A 23762-nucleotide genomic window follows, 5' to 3' on the forward strand; every position below is an offset into this window, starting at 1 on the left:
CCCCTCTTTTACCAACTCTTCGGGAATTACTGGAGATATTGCTAATGAAAAAATTGAAATCTGAGATCAAAGAAATCCTAAGTGGATACCAAAGAACGAACACAAACTACCAATAGGACAAATTAAAATTTGAGACTAAAAATCTCAAAAAAAAAAAAAAAAAAAAAAAAAAATTGTAACACAGATATTAAAGAAAGAACATGAATTTATAATTGGAAAAATTGAATCTTGAGACGAAGAAGCTCATAACCAGTTATGGATTTGGCACGAAAGCCGAGTAACCGATTTTGACAAAGAAGAGCCTAGAAATGCATCCTTCATGTGTGCGCGCCCTCTGCAAATTTTGTTAGACGTTGTGGTATTGCCAACCCTAGATTAATTGATATCATCAGAATCGGAGGCAGCACCTTATTACTGCTTACATGTTCCTTGGACTTCTCCTTTTCAGAACCTTCTTCCAAAGAAGACGACCAGAATATTGGACTTGCTAGTTGCCATAAAAATTTCTGTAGAAGAGAAGAAGACACCAAAGTTGGATTTGGGAATTGGACAGTGTGAAAAGGATTTTATATATGAGATACTTAATCTGTTGGATTGATACAAAAGTACGGTCGGGATTGCAAAAAATTAGGTTAGACTAGCAGGCGTTTTGGGCAAGAAAGACACGCCATATTACTCTAAGCAGGCATGTCGAAACTGCTGCCCAACTTAGCTCTTCTAATATACTAGAGGGTGATGGCCCATGCCAGCACGTCCCCAATATTGTGCAAGTTGGACTCAGCATGAAACTATAGAGGAAAAACTGAAGTATGTAAGGTCAAAACATAACATACATGACAATTTTCTATATATGTGTTGTACAGGTAAAGTTCAACCATACCACTTTTATGTACATTGTGTATAACAGATATTTCTTTCTACAACATATGCCATTAGTACTACCCCAAAAAAAAAAAAAAAATTAAATAATGTCTGCATATGGAAACACATCACGAACCAATGATGTCCATTATCAGCCAGAGTTATCAGTCTAATAGCCAACTTTTGTCATTCCAAAAATCACTACCTGAAGTAGAAGTTTTGGAGCATCTATAAAAAAAAAAATATCCACCAATCAGTTAAAAGAAGGCAAAATACATCAAATGACCCTTGAGCTATTCCCGAGCCGATTTCACACTCCAACTACATATCTGCCGACATGTTACCCCCTTCACCATCTAAAGTGGATTTGATACCACTCCTACATACATATAACCAGTTGCACAAGGGGAGGTGTTACACACTCGCAGCCACATCAACGCCACATCCACGCCACATAATTAACTATTTTTATTTATGTTTTCTTAATTTTTATTTTCATTTTAGAATTCTTTTTTCTTTTTCTCTTCTCTCTCTTTTCTACCTCTTCTCTCTCTGCCCAACTCCCCCATGCCCGGCCCTCCTACTCCATCACTCACCCCAACTCTTCCATGCCATTCTCTTATTTCCCTTTTCTTTTTATTTAAAAATAGCATGATGAGTTTAATATTACACATAATGAAAAATGATAAAATTAATTTTATAGGTAGTTAGATGTCACGCCCCAATACGGAGCGTGGACCGCACTCGATTCCATACTAGGCCCGAGCGAACCATTCTAAATCCGTAACTCCTCGAGGAGTAATCCTCAACTTAAAACCGATGAGGCCTCCCTTTCACACACAAACAATACCAACAAGCTTGCCGAGGGCGAGAATTGATATATCTATATCTTGTCGGACCGAGCACACACTCCCAAAATATGTATACATAACTGAGCAAGACGACGAGGCTGCTATGATCTTACAAAGCCAACCGGTACCCAAACGTACATATACAAGCCGACAAGGCTATCACACGTACACACTATATGCGACTCATCTACAAGCCTCTAGGGAAAGTATGATTGTGGTCGGGACGAGTGGCCTCGGTCTGCCCACCCATCCAATTTGTAATCAAAAGGAGAGACTCCAAAGCACTACAGAACTCCGAACAAAAGAGCTCACCAATCGGCTGATATTAGATCACCGCCCGGCTGGGGAGCGATTTTCCATACATCGATCCGTACCCGCAGAATGCGGCGCCCCCCGATAAAGCGGACGTTAGTACGAAACAATGTACCGAGTATGTAAGGCAAATGATAACTAAAGGCGGGCCGAAACAACGATGCCAATCCTGAGGCCAAAGAATTCCCCGAATATCTCGTTGATCTGTCTCAAATGAAATGCACTACAATAGTATCGTATATCTCACTGACCAAGTGGCTAGGCAAATGTAAAATCTCACAGACCGAGCTCGGCCAGGCAAAATAAGAATGTCTCACTGACCAAGTGGGCAGGCTAAATAAATGTCTCACTGACCCGTAGGCCAGACATATCTGTTTCACTGACTAAGTGGCTAGGCTAAGGAAAAATATATGTAGATCATGCATGTGCTAAAAAAAAAATACCGATAATGTAACATGTCTCTTCTATCTCTCTATGAACTCATGGACATAGGGAGGGGATATGGCCCCTCAGAAAGATTAACATAACACTCGGAAGCTACGCAACAATATGATAAGCTCTACTTTGATAAATCTCACAATCCACTAATTCATTACGCCGTTACCATATATGGAATCATGCGAGGAAAAGAGGAACAACCTTAACATACCTCGTCGACTTAACCACTCAACGTCTATCCTTCCGAGCTCGCAAATCTACATTCAAGACGATTCATTCTAGGGTTAAGTCTTTGAAACACTTATAAGGTCAAACTAGACAAATAAATGAGCTAACGAAATTCGGGCAGCATTTCCCCTATACCACTTACTTGCTCCAAATCTCAAAACAACGCCCAAACACAACAACAACACCACCATAGCCAAGAGATTATATTCAAATTAAACTTAAATCAATCCACAATTCTCTTTATAACTCAACCCATAGTCATCAACTTCAACTTAATACCTCATGACTTCCCTATCACCATTCTCTTGACTTTAAGACTTACTAAACCTCCAATTCAACTCAACATAAGCAATAAGACGAAGAACATACCTTGTATTCGAAGAACTTCAACTCACACAACTTGTCTCAAGGCCAAGTTCACCACAACTCCATGTAGAAACAAACAAGCACTTTTTTATGAACTAGTTGAGGATTTGGGAGTTTGATCCCTTCTGATTTGATTTGGGGTGTTTGTGGGATGCTGGGGAGGGAGCTTAGAGAGACTTTGTGGATTTAATTTGGGTGGAAAAATGAAGCTTTTCAGTCGTGGAACGTCTATTTATAGGCTTAGAAAAAAAATTCCATCGATTCCAATTTCTAGAAATTTCGGGCAAAGTACGGGTTACTGTTCATGCCGTACTTCAAAGTACGTGCTACTGTTCATCCCGTGCTTGGAGGTAAAAAATTTCAATTTTCCGGGAAATTTCGGTAGTACGACCAAAATGTACGGAACGTACATTTTTGTACGGGCCTTAACTCATCCCATACTTCATAGAAATGCGATCTGTCAGTTGCTTTGGAAAGAAAACTCGCTGAACTTCAATTTACATAGCTTATGGATTCCGTAACTCCTCATATCCTAGGAGATACACCTCTCTCAATTTGACCCAAAATTTCTTTTTTGTCCAAAATTAGCCAAGTTTTTCCAAAATTTTAACAAACTTAATTTCTTCGATTCACTCGATCACTAACCTTTAGACACTTGCTTAGCACTTGTGAAGAGTATTCCTCAATGTTATAAGGGTTCATGACCTCTCTAGGCTTACGTTAGTTTACTTACGACGCAACAACACGAAATTTTCTGAGGTGTAACATTAGATGTGAATTTGGTTGCCGAAAAATGAAGAAGAAGAAGAAGAAGGATTTGGTGGTGGGGGTAGGGGGCGGTGGTAGTGAAATGAAGAAGAAGAAGGGTTTAAATGGTGGGGGTGGCGTGAAGGTGGAGTAGAAGAGAGGGTGGGAGTGAAATGAAGAAGAATAAGGGTTTTTGGGGGCGGGGGTTGCAATGGCGGTGGCGGTGGAGAAGAAGGGCGGGCGGGGGGGGGGGTGGTGGGTGGTTTCAAATGAAGAAGAAAGGAGTTGCAAAAAAGTAAATTTTTATTAAAAATTAGGGAAATTTATTTTGACTTAACTCTCCTATTATTTAATTAAAATTTCTTCGCGTCTTACACGAACGCTGGGTGGTATTAAATTCAATTTTTAGATGGTGAAGGGGGTAATAGGTAGCATCGATATTTTTGGTAGAGTTAGGTGGTCATTTGATATATTTATTAAAACTTAGATGAGCGTCAATAATAATAATTTGTTTTCATAACAACGAAAGTAAAATATTTTGATATCTTATTTGACACATGATAGACAATCTAACTCTTGGAAAAAAGTATATAATATTTAAACTCCAAATTTAATTGACAAAAAAAATGGAAAACAAATTCGACAATCATCACAGAGACGAAAAAGTTAGCATCTATTATTTCAGTGGTAGGTCTCACCCACAACCATGAAAGCCAAATTGTTCACCAAAAAAATTAGCAGATCAATAATAGTGGTTACCCATCACAAATCCATCTTTAGAAACATAAAGTAAGCAAGTGAACTAACCTTCACCATTCCAGTTCATTATGACAAACTGTATTCACTGCCATCTATGTCCATTTAACTGCCAATACAAAAAGAACACAAATGAGCAATGCTACTTCCAGTAATAATTTATTGAGCAAGATAAGCACATCACACATGTATGCATTGAAGAAGAAAACATCCCAATATCGATAAAGGGCAATCCTAAAGTGAAGATTTCGTAAGCCTCGAATATTTTCAATCGGGCAAAAGGAAATGACAGAGCATTGCATACGTCTTAGCCTATCTATAACTTTAATTTCTCATTGTGGATAAATAAATTTTATTAAATTTAATTGTAAAAGAATTTCGGATCATAATAAATTCATGATATTAGTCCAAATAAATATTGTGGATTAATATCATTTTGAATTAATTATTTAAGTCCAATAACTCTGGATTTAATTAAAGATCCGATTTCTATTGTGCTTCAATCCATTAATTTGGGCTATAAATAATGAGCCCACTTTGTCGCTTCTGCATGCTATGCTTGTTGAAGAGGATCACCGATAATGTCAAATGACATTGTGCAAGACGCTACGTCAAACGAGGCTAATAGGATCGTACGCCATCGTCAAAATGATGCGATTAGTCAAATCAAAGGCCAAGACGATGAAGATATGCTAATGTACTGAATGACGTATTGCGTGAATCGAATATTGGCATGTCGAGGGCTACTGATTGGTGAAGAAGGCAGGTCCTTATCACAACTCCTCCATCCTACAACTATACATGTGGCCCTATAATCGTGGTCGAAAGGGACGAGAAGCTCTAACAAGAAGTCGGGGAGAGGCTCGTGATCAAACGCGCGGTTTCTACAAAGTTGACGGCTCAAGTATTTCTCTAGAGGTTCTAAGAGATCCGGACGAATTCGAAGACCAAGCTCGAAAACCAATTCAAGTCCAAGTCAAAATCAATCCATCAAGCTTCGAATCGTTTCAAGTTCTCGAATTTATTGTTGAAAAGACGAATCAGAGAAATCATAGAGATTGTAACACTCATATTCGAAATCAAATACGACGATTGTTGCGATATATTTTCCCGTCTTGATTATTTTTCGACGCGAATTTTATTGTCACACTCATATCTAATATGAGTGAAAATAAGGAAAACCAAAACTCCTAAATCAAGATTTGCTCGACAAATCACACAAAGCATTGTACACCATTCAAAGCTATTTGAAAGGGAATCAGACAATAGATCAAGTGAAACCCATTGAAGATTGACTGCACAGCACATTAAATTCATCTGATCCAGAATTATATCGATCAAGGACAATAAAAGATTCAACGTCTGAAGACCAAGATTCGCTACGCTAATTATTTGTATCCAAGACATAGAAATTATCCATTTCCCATGAAGAAATTCAATATTTTTTATCACTTTATATAGATCTCAAAACAGAAACCCACATGCATCAGGTAACCCAATTATGGTAAACACGATAACTTTAACAAGTAATTAATACTACCTTCTTATTAATATATTTATAATTTACAGAAGAAAAAAATATTAAGGCAAGTTGAATAAAATTGTGTTTGTGTAATTTTCAAAAAGTAATTTTAACTTTTTCAGTTACTATTTTAATAAGTTGTATCTATGTAATTTTCTCTTTTCTTTTTTATTTATCTAGAGAGACAACTTGCAAGTGCTCAATCAATATCACTCTCACAATCAAAAGAGACGCATGCAAAAGAACTAGTGTAAATTACCAAATTTATCGCAAGTCCTTTAAATGTACTCCTCCGGCTCAAAAAGAGTGTCTACTTAGGAAATCAAGAAACAATTACCCTTATTCTTCCAAAATTGCCCTTATTAAGTACTATGTGATCAAATTCCAATACATATTTAATTGGGGCAATTTAGTCAAATTACTTCTTTTTGTCAGAGGAAGGTTTGTATTTTGTAAGTGAGTGTACCTACGCTAAAAGGACACTTTTTTTGATCCGGAGGGAGTATATTGATTTAGTTTTAAATGTTTAATTAGCATGTCCGTGGCAAACGAAGTTTGGACAATTCCCCAGTACATTGAAGGACATAATTGAAACTCGAACTATGAACAAGAAAGTACAATTAAATATTATTCATTTCCTTTTTATGCATCGGGTATCATAAATTTACCTGCTTTGCCGCACAAGCAATACTTATTTGCAACAAAACTTCAATTATATTTGGTGTTTATACCAACGATTGAATGCAAGACACATATTTTTTATGTCATAATTATAATTAGATGATATATGTTCTCACTTTAATTTCTTGATTTGGAGTAAACCTCGAGTACTAACAAGATTATACCGTAACTCTCGAGGATAGACATTTAGGAGAGCTGACCTTGTATTTAGCTCAGTTAATTTTACAAAAAAGACAAGCCTAATGAGTTGTAATGGGTTTGATATTCAAGTAAATGATCCACGTACTCCAAATATTTCATTTTATGTGTCACTTTTTATTTTTAATTGTTTTAGAGAGAATGACATAATTTAAATAGAATGACATGCTTTTAATTTTTAGAACAAATATATTTCAAACTTTCCATTTATATTTAAAAGGCGAAACTTTCAACACTCAACAACATAATCAAAAAAAAGACATAACTTGGGGATTTCAGCCGAACATAGTTAGCGTTTAACTTTGACATATGTATCATAACATCCGCACAAATTATGCGTATAATGCATAAATTTCACCACTCAACATAAACTGAAAAAAGTACTACAAAAGTATAAAAGCATAACTTAATTCTATATAGTTTTTATGCCGAACGAGAAAATTTCGGTTCCAAGATAAAAACGCCGATGTAAACTATGCCTTGCGAAGTAGGCCAAAAGATATTTTCATAAAATAAATAAGCAGGTGGGCAAAAAAACATATATGAAGGGGAACATAAATTAAAGACCAGTGCGTTTGAAGGACAATCCGCGCAAAAAAAAAAAAAAAAAACACAGATTCTGCTACAGTGTCATTGCAAATAAAAAAAATTGCATATGAAACAGGCCGAGGCAGGGAGAGCGACCAGCTGACACAAAAGAAGAAGGTAGTGATTGGTGCCCCACATTGAGAATGCAAAGCAAACATAACTTAAATCAGACATTTAAAGGAGTGAACGACCATATTTCAGCTCAACTGAGAATACCAATAAGAGGAAAAGATGCATATATGCTATTTACACAAGGGAAGAGCTATTTTGAATCCACAAGGACAATGGCACTAGATTCAAATCATACAGATGAAGAAAGATAGAACCGTTGAGCGATGATAAGGTTCCGTTGCAGTGGTTATACAGGATTGGTACATGAAACAAGTGAAGAGTTACCTTCTTTTGCATCCAAATAAAGATTAAAACTAAAATTGTTCTAGGAATAAATAAAAACTTCATTAAGAATGAATGTTGTGCATATTTGAACAGTATTCTAGAACAACTGTGATGCTAAGCAGTATAAATAATATACAAGTTTTAGTCCAGAAGGGGCCATACAGGAACCTAAGCATCACTGGTCTCTTACTTCCACTCCAGCATGTCAAACAGCAACAGGAGCTCATCTTCAGAATCAGCACAGAATCTTATCTCAATTGCAAAAACGTCCACTGCTGCCTCATTGCTGTGGTCCATGGAAAGCAAACATAACAACATTTCAAAAGGTAAAACTAAACGGAGGGGGATTTCAAGAGGTTGAGAATCTGACATCCGATAATATGTTCGATCTAAAGTTACAAACTTGGCTTTGCGGAATATGCAAGTAACTTTTGTTGTATCTCTGTCCAACATACACAGAGACCCTGACCGACTGGTACAAAGGAATCGTTAATCTAGGTTCAAAGGGTAGAATCATCCTGTAATCAGGCAATCCTAACAGGATCCAGCTCATCACAAGTCCCAGGAGGTGAAATCCAGGACCACTTTGGAAGAACAGGCCCTGGCACCACATCTGAGAATATTATTTTTTCTTCAACCCCAAATGTCAATGTAGAACTCCAAGTCATTAAGTGTCAGTTTCGGAGGGGGAACGGTTCTATGACACTGTCTTTTATAAAAGGTTTGGAAAAGTTTATAGTAGGTTAAAGTGGGAGGGGATTGCTGCTTGCAAAATGACGGCCATATTTTAGAACAAAGGATTTCCAGAGGTAATCATCTTGAGCAGCATCTCTCCACTGTTTGCACACTAACATACAATTAGCCAGTTGGTACACTCCAGCAACGGGAAAACAGCCTTGAGAATTTCTTCACAAGTCATTTTTTGCAACGAGAGAAAACAAAATTATCTTCGTTGTTATTTATACGGTGATGATTCTAAAGCAATCAACTTGCATCCATCCAAAAAATGCAAGCATATCCAACTTCAGAGAAAGGATGGCTCTATCTAGGGCTGCACATGTCGATGTAAGTTTCACAATGCAGCAAAGAGGAATGAAGAATGAAGATAGACTAATGCGTACGAACAAAGTGAGAAAGGATAACATAATAAGATTATCCAACAATAGGAATAACATACCAGCTATTTGGCAGCAGAGTTCTTGTGATTTTCTCTAAAGTATGTGTTCAAAAATATGATTTAAAGAAACATACGGGTTGCTCAATGGGTTACCTACCATATATACATAAAAATGATTTTAACTTTCAATATACACTCGTAATTTTTCGGTGTTTGGATTTAACCCCTTAGTTACCTTGGCTCCTACAGAAAATTTGCCTGCTGTAATCCCGGCAGGAGGTCCGCGTCGCAGGGGCAGACGCTAACTTACCCTTACTCGGTTGCAAAGAAAGAGGCCATTTCCATTAAACCCCGACTTAATAGAGCAATAACAAAGCAGGTCAAATATTAATTAATTATACAAAATTGATATCTATATCTGCAGTTTGGTCCCTCTTTCTCTTCTTTCCTTTTCAGCTATAAATTAATTAATTAAAAACGAAGTTTACAATTAAAGCTTGAGATCAAACAATTGACAATGACCTTCGTAATGTAAATAAATTGCTTAAAATACCTGTAAAGGATGGCAAACCAATCGTGCAGTTGCAGATCTAATCGATGAGGAGAAAAAGTAGCAGCCACAAGTAAACCTAGTGAAAGTGAAATAAAGGTATTGTGTAAAAGATGAAATTAGTAATTGCTTAATTAATATTTCATTATCTCTAATTATATATATATATATATATATATTTTTTTTTTAGAAACGGTCTCGAAGGAGACCTAATACATTGTACGAAACTTTTAATGGTGAAGGAATCATAACAAATTTTCTGAACATTCCAATTTAGGCTTTTAGGTCCCGTTTGTCCATAGAAACCAAAAAAAAAAAAAAAAAAAAACACTTTTTTGGGAATTTTGGAGTTAGAGTTGTGTTTGTGTTTGGCCATAGTTTTTGAAATTATAGTTTTTGGTGAAATGTAGTTGTAAAAAAGTGAAAAAAATGAAATTTTTTGAAAAATAAGTTTTGGAGTTATTGGAATTTCGAACTACAAATTCAGCCAGATTCTAATTTTATTGGCCAAACGTCGAAAATAAAAAAATTTCCAAATAAAGTGAATAATTCTTATGGCCAAACGCCTACTTAGTAAAATCTAGGGGTCTCAATGGTTTTCAAAAAATGACTTAACAGATTGAACCATACCGTGCCGAACTGACTTTTAGATTTTTTTAATAAAATCGACGGTTTTTATATAAATTTATAATCGTATCGAATAATTAGGTTGGTTTTTAATTTTAAAAAAATAAACCTAAAACATACCGAACTGTACCGAATAAGTTTATATGTGTAAAATATATTCTATATATTAAATTTAAATATAATAAAATATTAAAATTTAGCCTTGGTTTGGGGATGATGAAAACGACTACAAGCCGACAACATAATTAACACCTAAAGTTTCAACGCTAAAACCTATTATACTACTCATATTGAAATTAAATTAATTCTAGCATCTCAAGTAGTAACTAGCTTATAAGCTACAAGGTATTCCGATGATCTTGGATAGAAAGCTATAAAGTATTAGATATCTTTCTTCTCGTATGATTTTAAATTTATCTTATTGGTACTTAATTCAAAGAGACTCCGTTCTTGAGTCTCATCTTGATTGATTTTTGTCCCCTAAATTATATATTTTTTTATCTTTTCTTAACATTGTTTTACACTATTTTTTAAAACAAAGGAGATCAATATTTATTCTTGTCGTCTTTCATGTTTCTTGATCTTTAAATAGTAAAAATGTCTAGAGAGTTTTTGCTACAGTCCTATAGAAGTATGCATGATATCGGGTCTTTAACTTTTACTAGTAACTATAACATGATGTTCTTTTCTAAAAAATAAATAAATCAAAACTAACTAAACCGTACCGATACCGAAGAGAAACCAGATACCGATCTTGCTTTTGCGAAAAGTGTAATTTTGGTTCTACAAAAATCAAATAACCGAAAAATTGATATATAAATTTTATAACATAATCGCTCGAACCGTATCATTGACACTTAGTAAAATCCAACTCTAACCTTTAAAATTGTACATCCCGTATTCTCGCAAGGCGTTGAGTCGCATCATAGGTTAGTCACATAAGCTCAAAGGATAGGATTATGTTTGAAGTTATAAGTGTTTATGTTATGTTCAACAAGTGATAAGTAAGTGTCAAAGGTCGGAGGTTAAACCTAATCGGAAAAAATAAAATAAGTTTTGCTAAGTTTGGGATGTTGAATAAGTTATCTGATTGTATGGAGTTTTGGACATATCCAAGTATGCAAATAAAGAGATCGATGTATAAAAGTTTTAGGTCTCGAAATAATTTCCGCGGATGAACAAGAAATCTCTGATCAAGCACGGTGACTTTGAGCAACTATATAAAGGGGTTTAACCCCTCATTTTCGGCCAAGAATAAGCCCAAAAATATTTTCCAAAAATTCTAGAGAATTCTCCAACCTTCCTCCATTAAATTTCAACGCGAGTTAAGTAAAAATCTCCGGATTCGGTTCCACCGGCGTATAGTTACGATTATAATATTGTGTTGCATGTGAATTTGTGGTTTGGGAGTAAGTCAAGTATTGAGATACTGCGGTATTACCGGAAGTAAGGTACGAATCTTTCTCTTTTGGTATCATTTAAGGCTTATTTACGGGAAATAAATTTATGGAATAATTATGTAGCGAATACGTTTGCAAGGAGGAGTCGGAGAAAATATCATATGGTGTATTTGATGGAATATTTTGGTAGTAATGAGCTTGTTGTTGTTTCGTTGTTGTTATTGGTTGTTGATTGTTGTATTGAGAATTCGGGCTAGGCATATAAATAGAGGAGATGCGCAATTTTCGCAGAGGATGAGTAGTTTGACTTGAAAGTTTAGTATAAGTATACTATGATGAGTCTAATGATAGTGTGAATCCTCTTAAATGTAGACTCACGAATCGGATGAATAAGTGTGGATAACTGAGGTTGAACATGTTAAGGCTTAGTCCCTTTTTTCTAAAGGCATGATTCCTTTCTTAAACCAATAGTGTTTTTCCAAATGTCCCACATCCCTTTATGTGAATCCATAAATGTTTTCCGAGAATATTCTTATTCCCAAAAGCTAGAAATTCATGATTCATAGAGTTTATAATTCAAAGGCATGACTTCTTTCTTGATAATTCATAAATATTTTCCAAAATGTCCCTATTTTCCGAGTCAAAGATTTATGATTCTATAAGCTTTTATGACAACAACAACAGACATGTTTTGTTATATCCCGTATTTTGTACATTGGGGTATTCCGAGCAAATTACGGAAAGTTATGGACTAAACTATTTTCCGACTTTGTTCTAAGACACAAGTTGCTTATGATTCTATTGGATGGAAATATTGAGGAAAACTAGGGGCTAAAGTTGGAAAAAAATTATTTCATGAAATGGCCAAATGGCCATGTGGACGTGTGGGGTATGTGGGACCCACCCGTGGTTGGCCAAATTTGATTAGTTCAAGCTATGAAGGGCATGCGTGATTACTTTATTTGTAGGGACTAGAATGAAAATAATTCATGAGAGGGCCTAAGTGTGTGAATTATAGCCGGCACATGTGGCCACATGTGTAAATTATATATGGAGATAAAAGATGACAAATTAAGTCATCTTCATCATTTTTCATCTCCTAGAAATTTCAAGAAACTTGGAGGAAAATGAGAAGGGCCATTCGGCCATGGAGACAAAAATTGGAGCCCTCAAATAGTGATCAAAAAATTATTTTCTTCTAGCTTTCATACCAATTGGAAGTCCTCTTTTAACGTGGAGGGGATTGTTGGAGCAAGCAAACATCCGTTCTTGCCATTTTGCATCCTAGCCGAGTGTAGAAGACATGTATGGAAAAAGGTGGAGGTTTAATCTTCTTTACATGTTTTATAGGTGTTTCAGTACGTATTTGTGATATGAGAAGGTGAAAATCATGAAACATTATATGTTGATGTTAACCGCGGAGCATGGTTTGGCCGTGCATGTGTGGTGTTGAATAAGACAAGAATCCAATTTCATTTATGATATATTTTTATTGTCAATATTGTGGATTATATAGATGAAAATGAAAGTATTAGATGATACAAGTCAAGTTGGGGACCGCTTTGTGCAGTTAATGGAAGTAGTATATTGGTAATCTAGTTACTTGCATTTACATGAATGATATCGTAGTATGTGGTTGTTGATATAGTATATGAATTTGGAAAGGAAGAAATGTGTTGTTATTGTTCCTATTGGAACTTGGAAGGTTTCTGCATTGTGTGTTGGATGGGCTGATTGATATTTTGTGGATTGTTAAAGCATTCTCGAATCTTGTTTGAATGATCTGGAATAGTACTTGAACATGCGAAAAATCGATGTTGACTTGAATGTATGTAGTTGAATTGAACATGAATGGAATGTCGTCGAAATTATGTGGAAGAAGAGTTACTAATGTTAGAACGCGTTTTGAATTAATTATTGATGTTGTTTATATGGTTGTTGGTATTGTTGTCGAAGATTGCCGAGTTGAATTCTCGGGGTTGTTGGTATATATAGGAAATGTCGCCCAAATTTACGAGATAAAATGATGGCTTGAATTGAATCCTTCGAAGCTTACGACTAATGTTTGATGTCTAATGACGTTATCAGTAGATTTCGAGCGAGACTTAAGTTCGAAATAGCTTAGGAAGCGGACGAGGTACGTAAAGCTTACTCTTTCCTTCTTTTTTGCCATGTCTTAGACGTAAGTAAGATATGACATGATACGTGTCTCTGGGGTAACTCCATTCTTAAGTCCCGATGTATGTTTACGATTCTTATTTGTTTCTTGACGTCGAAATTTTATATGGCTCGACTACGGTCCTTAAGTTCTACGACATGATTGGGTTTCAAATGTTGCAAAAAAGAATTTTTGTTCTTAAAAGATCCTATGTCTAAAAATGTCCGTAACTTTCATAGACGATCGGATTGACACATATGCTCGCAAATGATTCTATAATGACTAATGCCCGTAACTTTCATAGGCGGGCTCAATTGGCTCGATATCTCTTTATGATTTCGAAACGTTATGTGACATGTTCGTAATGATATTTCAAGAGTCTAAGTGTGACTACTATTCGATACCCGAACGTTGATCCGTCTACTTATCTGTTGAGTCCGAAATGATGATTTATGTGTACGTGGTTACTTACTACTCGCTCGTGCGTGGTCGTTACATCTTTCACCGAGTCCGGGCAGACATGCTTTCGTGCGCGGCCTTGATGACCGATTCACCGAGTCCTCACTGTAGGGCGGACACGCTATATGTATGATATGATGATGGCGCCTAGGGCAGATCCCCTTATATACGTACATGATGGGGACAGATCCCCACCGAGTCCCCGCTCGCAGGGGGGACACGCTTATTCACCGAGTCCCCACTTCAGGCGGGACACTGTTCACCGAGTCCTCACCAGAGGGCGGGACACGCTATCCACCGAGTCCTCATGTAGAGGGCCGGGACACGCTATATGTATATATATGACGGTAATATGATCTTATTCACCGAGTCCCTCGTTAGAGGGGCCGGACACGCTATATGTATATGTATGATGGCAATATGATCTTATTTACCGAGTCCCTCCGATTAAAGGCGGGACACGCTATATGTACACACATGTGCGAACGATTGTCCCGATGTGTCACTAAGCCCCATGTGGTTGGATGATATCGTTACATGGCTTGAGTTCAAGAGTATGGTCGGACATTCTGATTATTGTCCTCGCTTCTGTACTTTTATTTCAGTTATGACTCTGTTACTGTATTTTATGTTTTACATGCTCAGTACATATTCCGTACTGACCCCCTTTCTTCGGGGGTTGCGTTTCATGCCACGCAGGTACACCCAGACGAGGAGAAGATGTTATTAGAAGATGTACCGAATCGGATTGGCGAGCTCCATTTCTCAGGAGTGCAGCGCTTTGTGTAGTATATATGTTGTGACATCTTGTTCTATGTTAGAGACTTTGCGTACGAGTCGTGTATAATATGTCGTTTTTGTAAGCGCTCTATGGCGATGTATCATTATGCATTACATTTCGGCCATCATATGTTTGCGCATTTCAATACGATTCTGATTTTATTTGATTTGAGAAAGATGAAGAAGTATGTTTGTTTTCCGAAAAACTTTTTCATTATGTGCTTTTGTTATGACTTAAGGGCCTTGTGATGATTAGGAGTATCACGAGAGTCGGGCGGGTTCGCTCGCCACGTGTGGTCGGGTGCCCGTCATACCCCATCGGGTTGGGGTGTGACAAATTGGTATCGCAGCGCTCGTCCTGGGGTTGTCTCCGCAAAGTCGTGTCCGCAGAGTCCTGTTTATGGTGTGAAGCGCGCCACGTTTATAAACGGTGAGGCTACGGGCATCTGGTGGTTACTCTTCTTTCACCTCTTAGATCATGCCATAGAGCCAAGTCAAGGAACGAGATTACACGATCTTTGATTTATTTGAGAAGAATGGCATCGACGGGCCGAAGTGACTGACGATATTGGAAGTTACAAAGCACGCAGGTAAGCAAAGGTATGAAAGGTACATGTCGAATAAGGTATTGAAGTACGATCGAAATGTGAAGTTGAGAACTGAAAAGGAAAGTAAACAAGAAAGTATAACAGGTGCAGTTTGAGCGGGGCATACGAGGTATGTTCATCATTTTAAATCGTCGTTGATATTGGAAGCCCCGCAGGCGTGATATGATATGATATGTGTATATGTATGTTGGCCCGCGAGGGCACCGTTGGTATTTCGCGTACGAGTGTTTTGAGATAGTAAGAAATATGAGAAACTCCTCGCCAAAATTTTCCCGAAATAAAGGAGAATGAGATATAGGTTTGTAATACGACCGAAAGGTCGTGTACGATAATGGTGAGATCACGCTAAGCTACGTGTACGGTGACATCGAGAAGAAGTTAATTGCTAAATTGAGGATAAGAATAATTAGAAGGTCGATATTGATATGATGAAAGAAATCGGAAAAAGGCTTGTGATATTAAGAGATGATTTAGAAGAGATTGGCGAATCTTGATAGAGTGTTATTTAAGGTACCGATTGAATTGATAAGCAGGGATGAATTATGACGAGCTTATAATTAAAGGATGTAATAGTATGATTAAGGCAAAAGTACAGAGAAAATGAAGTGTGACGGAAATGAGTGTGTTGACAAGACACCTTGTGAGATGTTAAGGATAAGATTGACCAGAAAGGGTAAAGGGTTAAGAAGTGTTACATAATCGTGGGATCGAATACGAACCGGACATAATAAGGATTGTTATGAAAATAAGTAAAGCCTAGTGAGAAAGTGGCCAAAGCTATGATGTGATTTATGTAGCTAGAATATAAAGGCAAGTATGAAATGGAAAAGCGAGCTATAGAACGAATAAGGAAGGCTTATTAAGTTCTGTATGGAAAGTTAGAATAGAGGTCATATGGTCACGGAAATGATAGCGAGTGTAAGAAAAAAAGAATGGGAAGAAGGAAATAAGAAGAAAGCGAGGTAGCAGTGTAGTAAGAGAGCATGATATGTGTAGCCAAGGATACGAGTACTATAAGTGACGGGAATGTGAAAGACTCAGTTATAGGAAGGATGAGGAACGAGATAAAATGAGAGCAGAAATCCAAAGGCCGATAACCGAGTACTTATAAGTAACGGCGATCAAGGTGTGTTCATCACCTTTGGGAGTCTAGGACGGAAAGTAGTCATATCCATAGATGAAAAGTGGATATCGAGGATTGAAAAAGGGGCTAAAATAGTAATTGTGGAGTCAGAAGAGTAAGAGACCCTTTCTAATTCGGAGGGAGATGTGTTATGAGAACGTTTCAGAATCTGATAAGAATTCAACTTACTCCAGATTACGTGACGGAGGTCATGCGGCGGGGTGGACGCGATTATACCGGGATTAAAGCATCGTAGTTCATCAGACTTCCAAGGTTAAGCGTGCTGGAGTGAGAGCAATTTTAGGATGGGTGACCCCCTGGGAAGTTTTCTAAAAAGTCTTACAAATTCAAACATAAGAAGCAAATGAGAAGTTAGAGTAACCGAAGGGAAATTAGAGTGTGCGGCGTGGGGCAGAAACCCCAAGAGGTCGCGTAGGGCGAGGCGGATTAGATCGGTAGAGTGAAAGGAGAGAAAGTGCATCACAGCTCTAGAATTAGGGTGAGTTTGAGTAGCGTTTGGGAATATTTTGTGAACGAGATGCTAGTAACTGTATATATATGTAGGTACGCATGATATCCCGTACGCGGCTATATCCAGCAACCAACGTGACGGTATATGGAAGGCATTAATCGGACAGGGTAACGAAGTTCGAGTGGAAAAAAATATATATATAAATGGCACAAACGTTACAAGGCAAGCGGATGCTGTTTTCACTACAGGTTGAGCTCGGAAAGCTCCAATACAAGGATATTTGGAAAAGGAAGAAAGTGAGTAGATGGAAGGCAAGGGAAATAAAATGTCGGAATAAAAGTGCCGCCTAATTAAGGTTGAAAAATGCGGACATAGGACAAAGTATAATTGGGTAACAGTATAAGTACACCCCTTAAAGGGGGGAAACGGATGCGGGAGATGTAAATGTAAAATGGAGACAATCGACACTATAATATCTTGGATACGGGTGCTCGAGCTACAGGTAAGATTCCTTGCCGAGACCAGTTAGTAAGATCCAAAAGCCAGCCAAAGGGGTAGAAGCTAGGATGGTAATTGAGATAGTGCTGAAAATTAATTGCAGAGATCTTGAATGATATAACATTGGAAAGTGAAGGTTTAAAAGAGAATACGACAGGAGAACGATAACGAGTAACTTACGGAGACGTTGTGAAAGACAATACTGCTATGCTGGATTAGAGGTTAAGATGTGGGCATTAGAGTTGTTCGCTAATGATGGAAAACCTTCTATAATAGAAAGTAAGAAAAGGAATGGAAAGGAGTATAACAAGATAGGTTACAAGCGAATGTTAGTACGGAGGGGATATGTGAAGTAAAATGAGCCAGGAGAAGGAAAGACCGTGACTAAGATTGAACATACTTTATACAAGTCATACAAGAATAGTGACGCCACCTGCAAGTATTAGTATGCTAAGAATGAGACTAAGTAAGTACTTGATAAAAAGAGTAAAGACTTAGCAATGATAATGCAGTTGTGATATTTTGGGTGCAGTACAGAAAAAATGCAACGATGGTTTAAGCTAAATTACCGAAATGGAATTAGTACTGAAGACAAACAGGACATGGCTATGGGTTGAACCAAAGATCTATTCTAATACCGGTTGTAAGATAAGAGAGGCGGAGACAAGAAAAACATAAGAATTAGGGAAACCACGCTAAGGTATTTGTGGGCTAATTTGAAGCACCTTCGTATATTCGTGTAAGGATCGCCACATAATGTGTGACCAGCAAATTGAGAGCAAGATCTGAGCAAAGGGACAATAGAAGAGTTTAAATTAAAGATAAAGAAACGACACGAGATAATGTACCTAGAATGTTACAAGTGGAGTAAAGAGGGATTATAAGACGATTTAAGCAAGATGATCTGAACTAACTGGCTGCTGGAAGAGAGGGAATTTATGTGTCAGATTCTTTCAGATTTATATCAACTGATGATAGTTAAAGCAGGGAACGGCTATTAGCAGCTCGGGGACAACAGAAATCATATGACGACAATCGGCATCGACACTTAGAATTCCAGATTGGCGAGTGAGTATGCTTGAAGGTATCACCCATAGAAGGTGTAAAGAGATACGACAAGAAGGAGAAATATGATTGGTAGATGAGATTGCATGCTATGGTAGTAAAGAAAACCCCCCGGGGTCCTTATAAGACCCTATGCGAGTAGTTGAACATTCGAGGACGAATGTTCTAAAGGGGGGAAGGATGTTATATCCCGTATTTTGTACATTGGGGTATTCCGAGCAAATTGCGGAAAGTTATGGACAAGACTATTTTCCGACTTTGTTCTAAGACACAAGTTGCTTATGATTCTATTGGATGGAAATATTGAGGAAAACTAGGGGCTAAAGTTGGAAAAAATTATTTCATGAAATGGCCAAATGGCCATGTGGCCGTGTGGGGTATGTGGCACCCACCCGTGGTTGGCCAAATTTGATTAGTTCACTATGAAGGGCGCATGTGATTACTTTATATTTGTAGGGACTAGAAGTGAAAATAATAGTTCATGAGAGGGCCTAAGTGGCCATGTGAATTAGTGTGGGCCATAGGGCCACATGTGTAAATTATATATGGAGATAAAAGATGACAGATTAAGTCATCTTCATCATTTTTCATCTCCTAGAAATTTCAAGAAACTTGGAGGAAAATGAGAAGGGCCATTCGGCCATGGAGACAAAAATTGGAGCCCTCAAATAGTGATCAAAAAATTATTCTCTTCTAGTTTTTCTACTAATTGGAAGGTCCTCTTTAACGTGGAGGGGTTGTTGGAGCAAGCAAAACATCCGTTCTTGCCATTTTGCATCCTAGCCGAGTGTAGAAGATGTATGGAAAAAGGTGAGGTTTAATCTTCTTTACATGTTTTATAGGTGTTTGTGCATGTTGTGATATGTAGAAAGGGGTGAAAATCATGAAACATTATATGTTGATGTTGAACCGTGAGCATGGGTTTGGCCGTGCATGTGTGGTGTTGAATAAGAGTGAAGAACTAATTTCATTTAGTATATTTTGGTTGTTGTGTTGTGGATTATATGATGAAAATGAAAGTATTAGATGATACAAGTTGAAGTTGGGACCGTTTGTGAGTTAATGTAGAAGTTAGTATATTGGTAATCTAGTTACTTGCATTTACATGAATGATATCGTAGTATGTGGTTGTTGATATAGTATATGAATTTGGAAGGAAGAAATGTGTTGTTATTGTTCCTATTGGAACTTGGAAGGTTTCGGCTGCATTGTGTGTTGGATGGACTGATTTGGATATTTTGTGGATTGTTGGAAGCATTCTCGAATCTTGTTTGAATGATCTCGGAATAGTACTTGAACTTGTGAGCGTCGATGTTGACTTGAATGTATGTAGTTGAATTGAATATGAATGGAATGTCGTCGAATTATGTGGAAGAAGAGTTACTAATGTTAGAATGCGTTTTGAATTAATTATTGATGTTGTTTATATGGTTGTTGGTATTGTTGTTGAAGATTTGGCGAGTTGAATTCTCGGGGTTGTTGAATTTATAGGAAATCTTTGCCCAAATTTCTGTAGATAAAATGATGGCTTGGAATTGAATCCTTCAGTGCTTACGACTAATGTTTGATGTCTAATGACGTTATTGTAGATTTCGAGAAGCCGAGACTTAAGTTCGAAATAGCTTAGGAAGCGGACGAGGTATGTAAAGCTTACTCTTTCCTTCTTTTGCCATGTCTTAGACGTAAGTAAGATATGACATGATATGTGCCTTGGGGTAACTCCATTCTTAAGTCCCGATGTATGTTTACGATTCTTATTTGTTTCTTGACGTTGACATTCTTTATATGGTCGGACTATGGTCCTTAAGTTCTACGTATGATTGGGTTTCAAATGTTGCAAAAAGAATTTTTGTTCTTAAAAAATCCTATGTCTAAAAATGTCCGTAACTTTCATAGACAGAATCGGATTGCTTTGATATGCTCGCAAATGATTCTATAATGACTAATGCCCGTAACTTTCATAGGCGGGCTCGGATTGGCTCGATATACGTTTATGATTTCTGAAACGTTATGTGACATGTTCGTAATGATATTTCAAGAGCCCTAAGTGTGACTACTATTCAATACTCGAACGTTGATCTGTCTACTTATCTGTTGAGTCTGAAATGATGATTTATGTGTATGTGGTTACTTACTACTCTGCTCGTGCGTGGTCGTTACATCTTTCACCGAGTCCGAGGCCGGACATGCTTTCGTGCGCGCCTCTCAGTACGATTCACCGAGTCCCTCATCAGAGAGGCCGGGACACGCTATATGTATGATATGATGATGGCGCCGGGGACGGGGATCCCCTTATATATGTACGATGGGGACGGGATCCCTTTACCGAGTCCCTCTGTAGGGCCGGACACGCTATTCACCGAGTCCCTCACTGAGGGCCGGGACACGCTATTCACCGAGTCCCTCACTAGAGGGCCGGGACACGCTATCCACCGAGTCCCTCATTAGAGGGCCGGGACACGCTATATGTATATATATATGATGGTAATATGATCTTATTCACCGAGTCCCTCATTAGAGGGCCAGGACACGCTATATGTATATGTATGATGGCAATATGATCTTATTTACCGAGTCCCTCATTAAAGGGCCGGGACACGCTATATGTACACACATGTGCAGAACGATTGTCTGATTGTGTCACTAAGCCCCATGACAGGTTGGATATGATATTGTTATGCATGGTTTGAGTTCGAAGTAGCGAGGTCGGACATTCCGATTATTGTCCTCGCACGTACTTTTATTTCGGTTATGACTCACTATTCGTATTTTATGTTTTACATGCTCGGTACATATTCCGTCGACCCCTTTTCTTCGAGGGGTCGCATTTCATGCCACGCAGTACACCCGGACGAGGAGAAGATGTTATTAGAAGATGTACCGAATTTGATTGGCGATCTCCATTTCTCCGGAGTCTTTGAGTCGGAGTATATATGTTGTGACATCTTGTTCTATGTTAGAGACTTTGCGTACGTAGTCATGTGTATAATATGTCAGTTTTGTAAGCGGCTCTATAAGCCGATGTATCATTATGCATTACATTTCAGCTATCATATGTTTGCAGATTTCATACGGTTACAGATTTTATTTGATTTGAGAAAGATGAAAAGCATGTTTGTTTTCTGAAAAACTTTCATTATGTGCTTTTGTCATGACTTAAGGGCCCGGTATGATTAGGAGTATCACGAGAGTCAGCGGGTTCGCTCGGCCCTACGTAAGGGTCGGGTGCCCATCATACCCTATCAGGTTAGGGTGTGACATGTTTTTACAATGTTAATGATGATGCTAAAGAGGAGAATGTTTCTATGATGATGATGATTTTAAATTCTAGAAATTCCAAAGCTTATGATGTTAATACTATTATGAGATTATTGAGATTATTTCATGATTTTCTCGATTTTATTCATTATTGTTGATCTCGCCTTATAATAATTGTTCCTTCATGGTGAGATAGAGCGATGATAATTATTCCTGATAATATAATCGGAGGCTACCGACCTTACGTCACTCCGATATAATTGTGGCTTTTGATTGGGCTCTCATGCATGCTTTATATATATGTATGTATTTTCTCACACCGCGCGCGCTATAGTCGGCGGGCACGGCACGTAGATGTGCGTACCACCGCACGCCGGGCATGTTATGATATTACCCCCGACGCGGGCCTAATGATGATAACACCGAGCCTTAATGGCCGGGCATGATACTATATATATATGACACCGAGCCTTAATGGCGGGCATGGTACTATGTATATGTATAGAAATATTTTTTAAAGGCTAAGCATGCATGACATCCGCCTTATGAGGCATCCGGATGTACGTGTTATCTCTCTTATTCCACGTTACCTTCCATATCTATATTATGTTGTTATCCATGCCTTACATACTCGCACATTATTCGTACGACGTCCTTTCTCGTGACGTCGCATTTCATGCCACGCGTGTGTATATAGATGAGTAGAGGATATTAGTAGAAGATGTTCCGACTGATTGGCGAGCTCCGTTCTTCCGGAGTGTTGCCGAGTCGGAGTATCTATGTTATGGTATCTTGATTTATGTTAGAGACTTTGCGAGACAAGAGTCACGTATATAACATATCGGTCTTGTAAGCGGCTCAGTAAGCCTATGTATCATTATGCATTATGTTACAAATTTCATATGATTACAGATTTTACTTGATTTGAGAAAGACGAAAAGCATATTTTTGAAAAGCTTTCATTATGCACTCATTTTATGATTGAAGAGTCCAGTAAGATTTATGAGTATAACGAGGACAAGCGGGTTCGCTCGGCCCTAAGTAAGGGTCGGGTGCCCATCATGCCCTATTAAAAGTTGGGTGTGACAAAATTACTCCTTCCGTCCCATTTTAACTATCATTTTAGTAAGAAATAATTGGCCCAAAATAATTACCACTTTGTTTGTTATTAACTATTTCTTCTTATTCACGGTGTTCAATTCTTAAGAAACATCTAATAAATAAAGACACCTTATTAAATTGTATCTCGTATTTATATTTTTTTTTCTTTTGAGCGTGAAAAGAGGTAAATCAACCGTTAAAATTGGACAGTGGAATTATATTTTTATTCTTTAATATATACTCCTTTGTTTCATAATAAGTGTCCACTTTATCCTTTTATTCTTGTTCAAACCCACTTCCGTAATCGAGAAGAATTTTTTTTTTTTTTTTTAAAAATTATTCCTATTTAGATAAATGAGTTTTTATGTAATAAAAAAACTATAATTAAATAGTATCTATTTAATTAAGAATAATTTAATCAAAACACTAAAAGAATTAACATTCATTAAGGAATGTGCTAAAAGCTAAATAGTTAATTATTTTAAATGAGAGGGAATAACAATTACTCTTACAATTTACCAGGTATTTTGATTCTTAAAAAGATCCATCAATTTTACACAAACATTATGAGATATATATGACACGTTCCTCATTCATTAATA

The 23762-nt window shown here is 37.4% G+C and overlaps 1 pseudogene; it reads right to left on the minus strand.

The window, feature by feature from the left end:
* Positions 1-8130: 8130 nt before the first annotated feature.
* On the minus strand, positions 8131-8863 carry LOC132068496 (F-box protein At5g39250-like; annotated as a pseudogene).
* Between the last annotated feature and the right edge of the window lie 14899 nt (positions 8864-23762).

This window comes from Lycium ferocissimum, chromosome 1, assembly GCF_029784015.1.
Source record: "Lycium ferocissimum isolate CSIRO_LF1 chromosome 1, AGI_CSIRO_Lferr_CH_V1, whole genome shotgun sequence".
NCBI lineage: Eukaryota > Viridiplantae > Streptophyta > Magnoliopsida > Solanales > Solanaceae > Lycium > Lycium ferocissimum.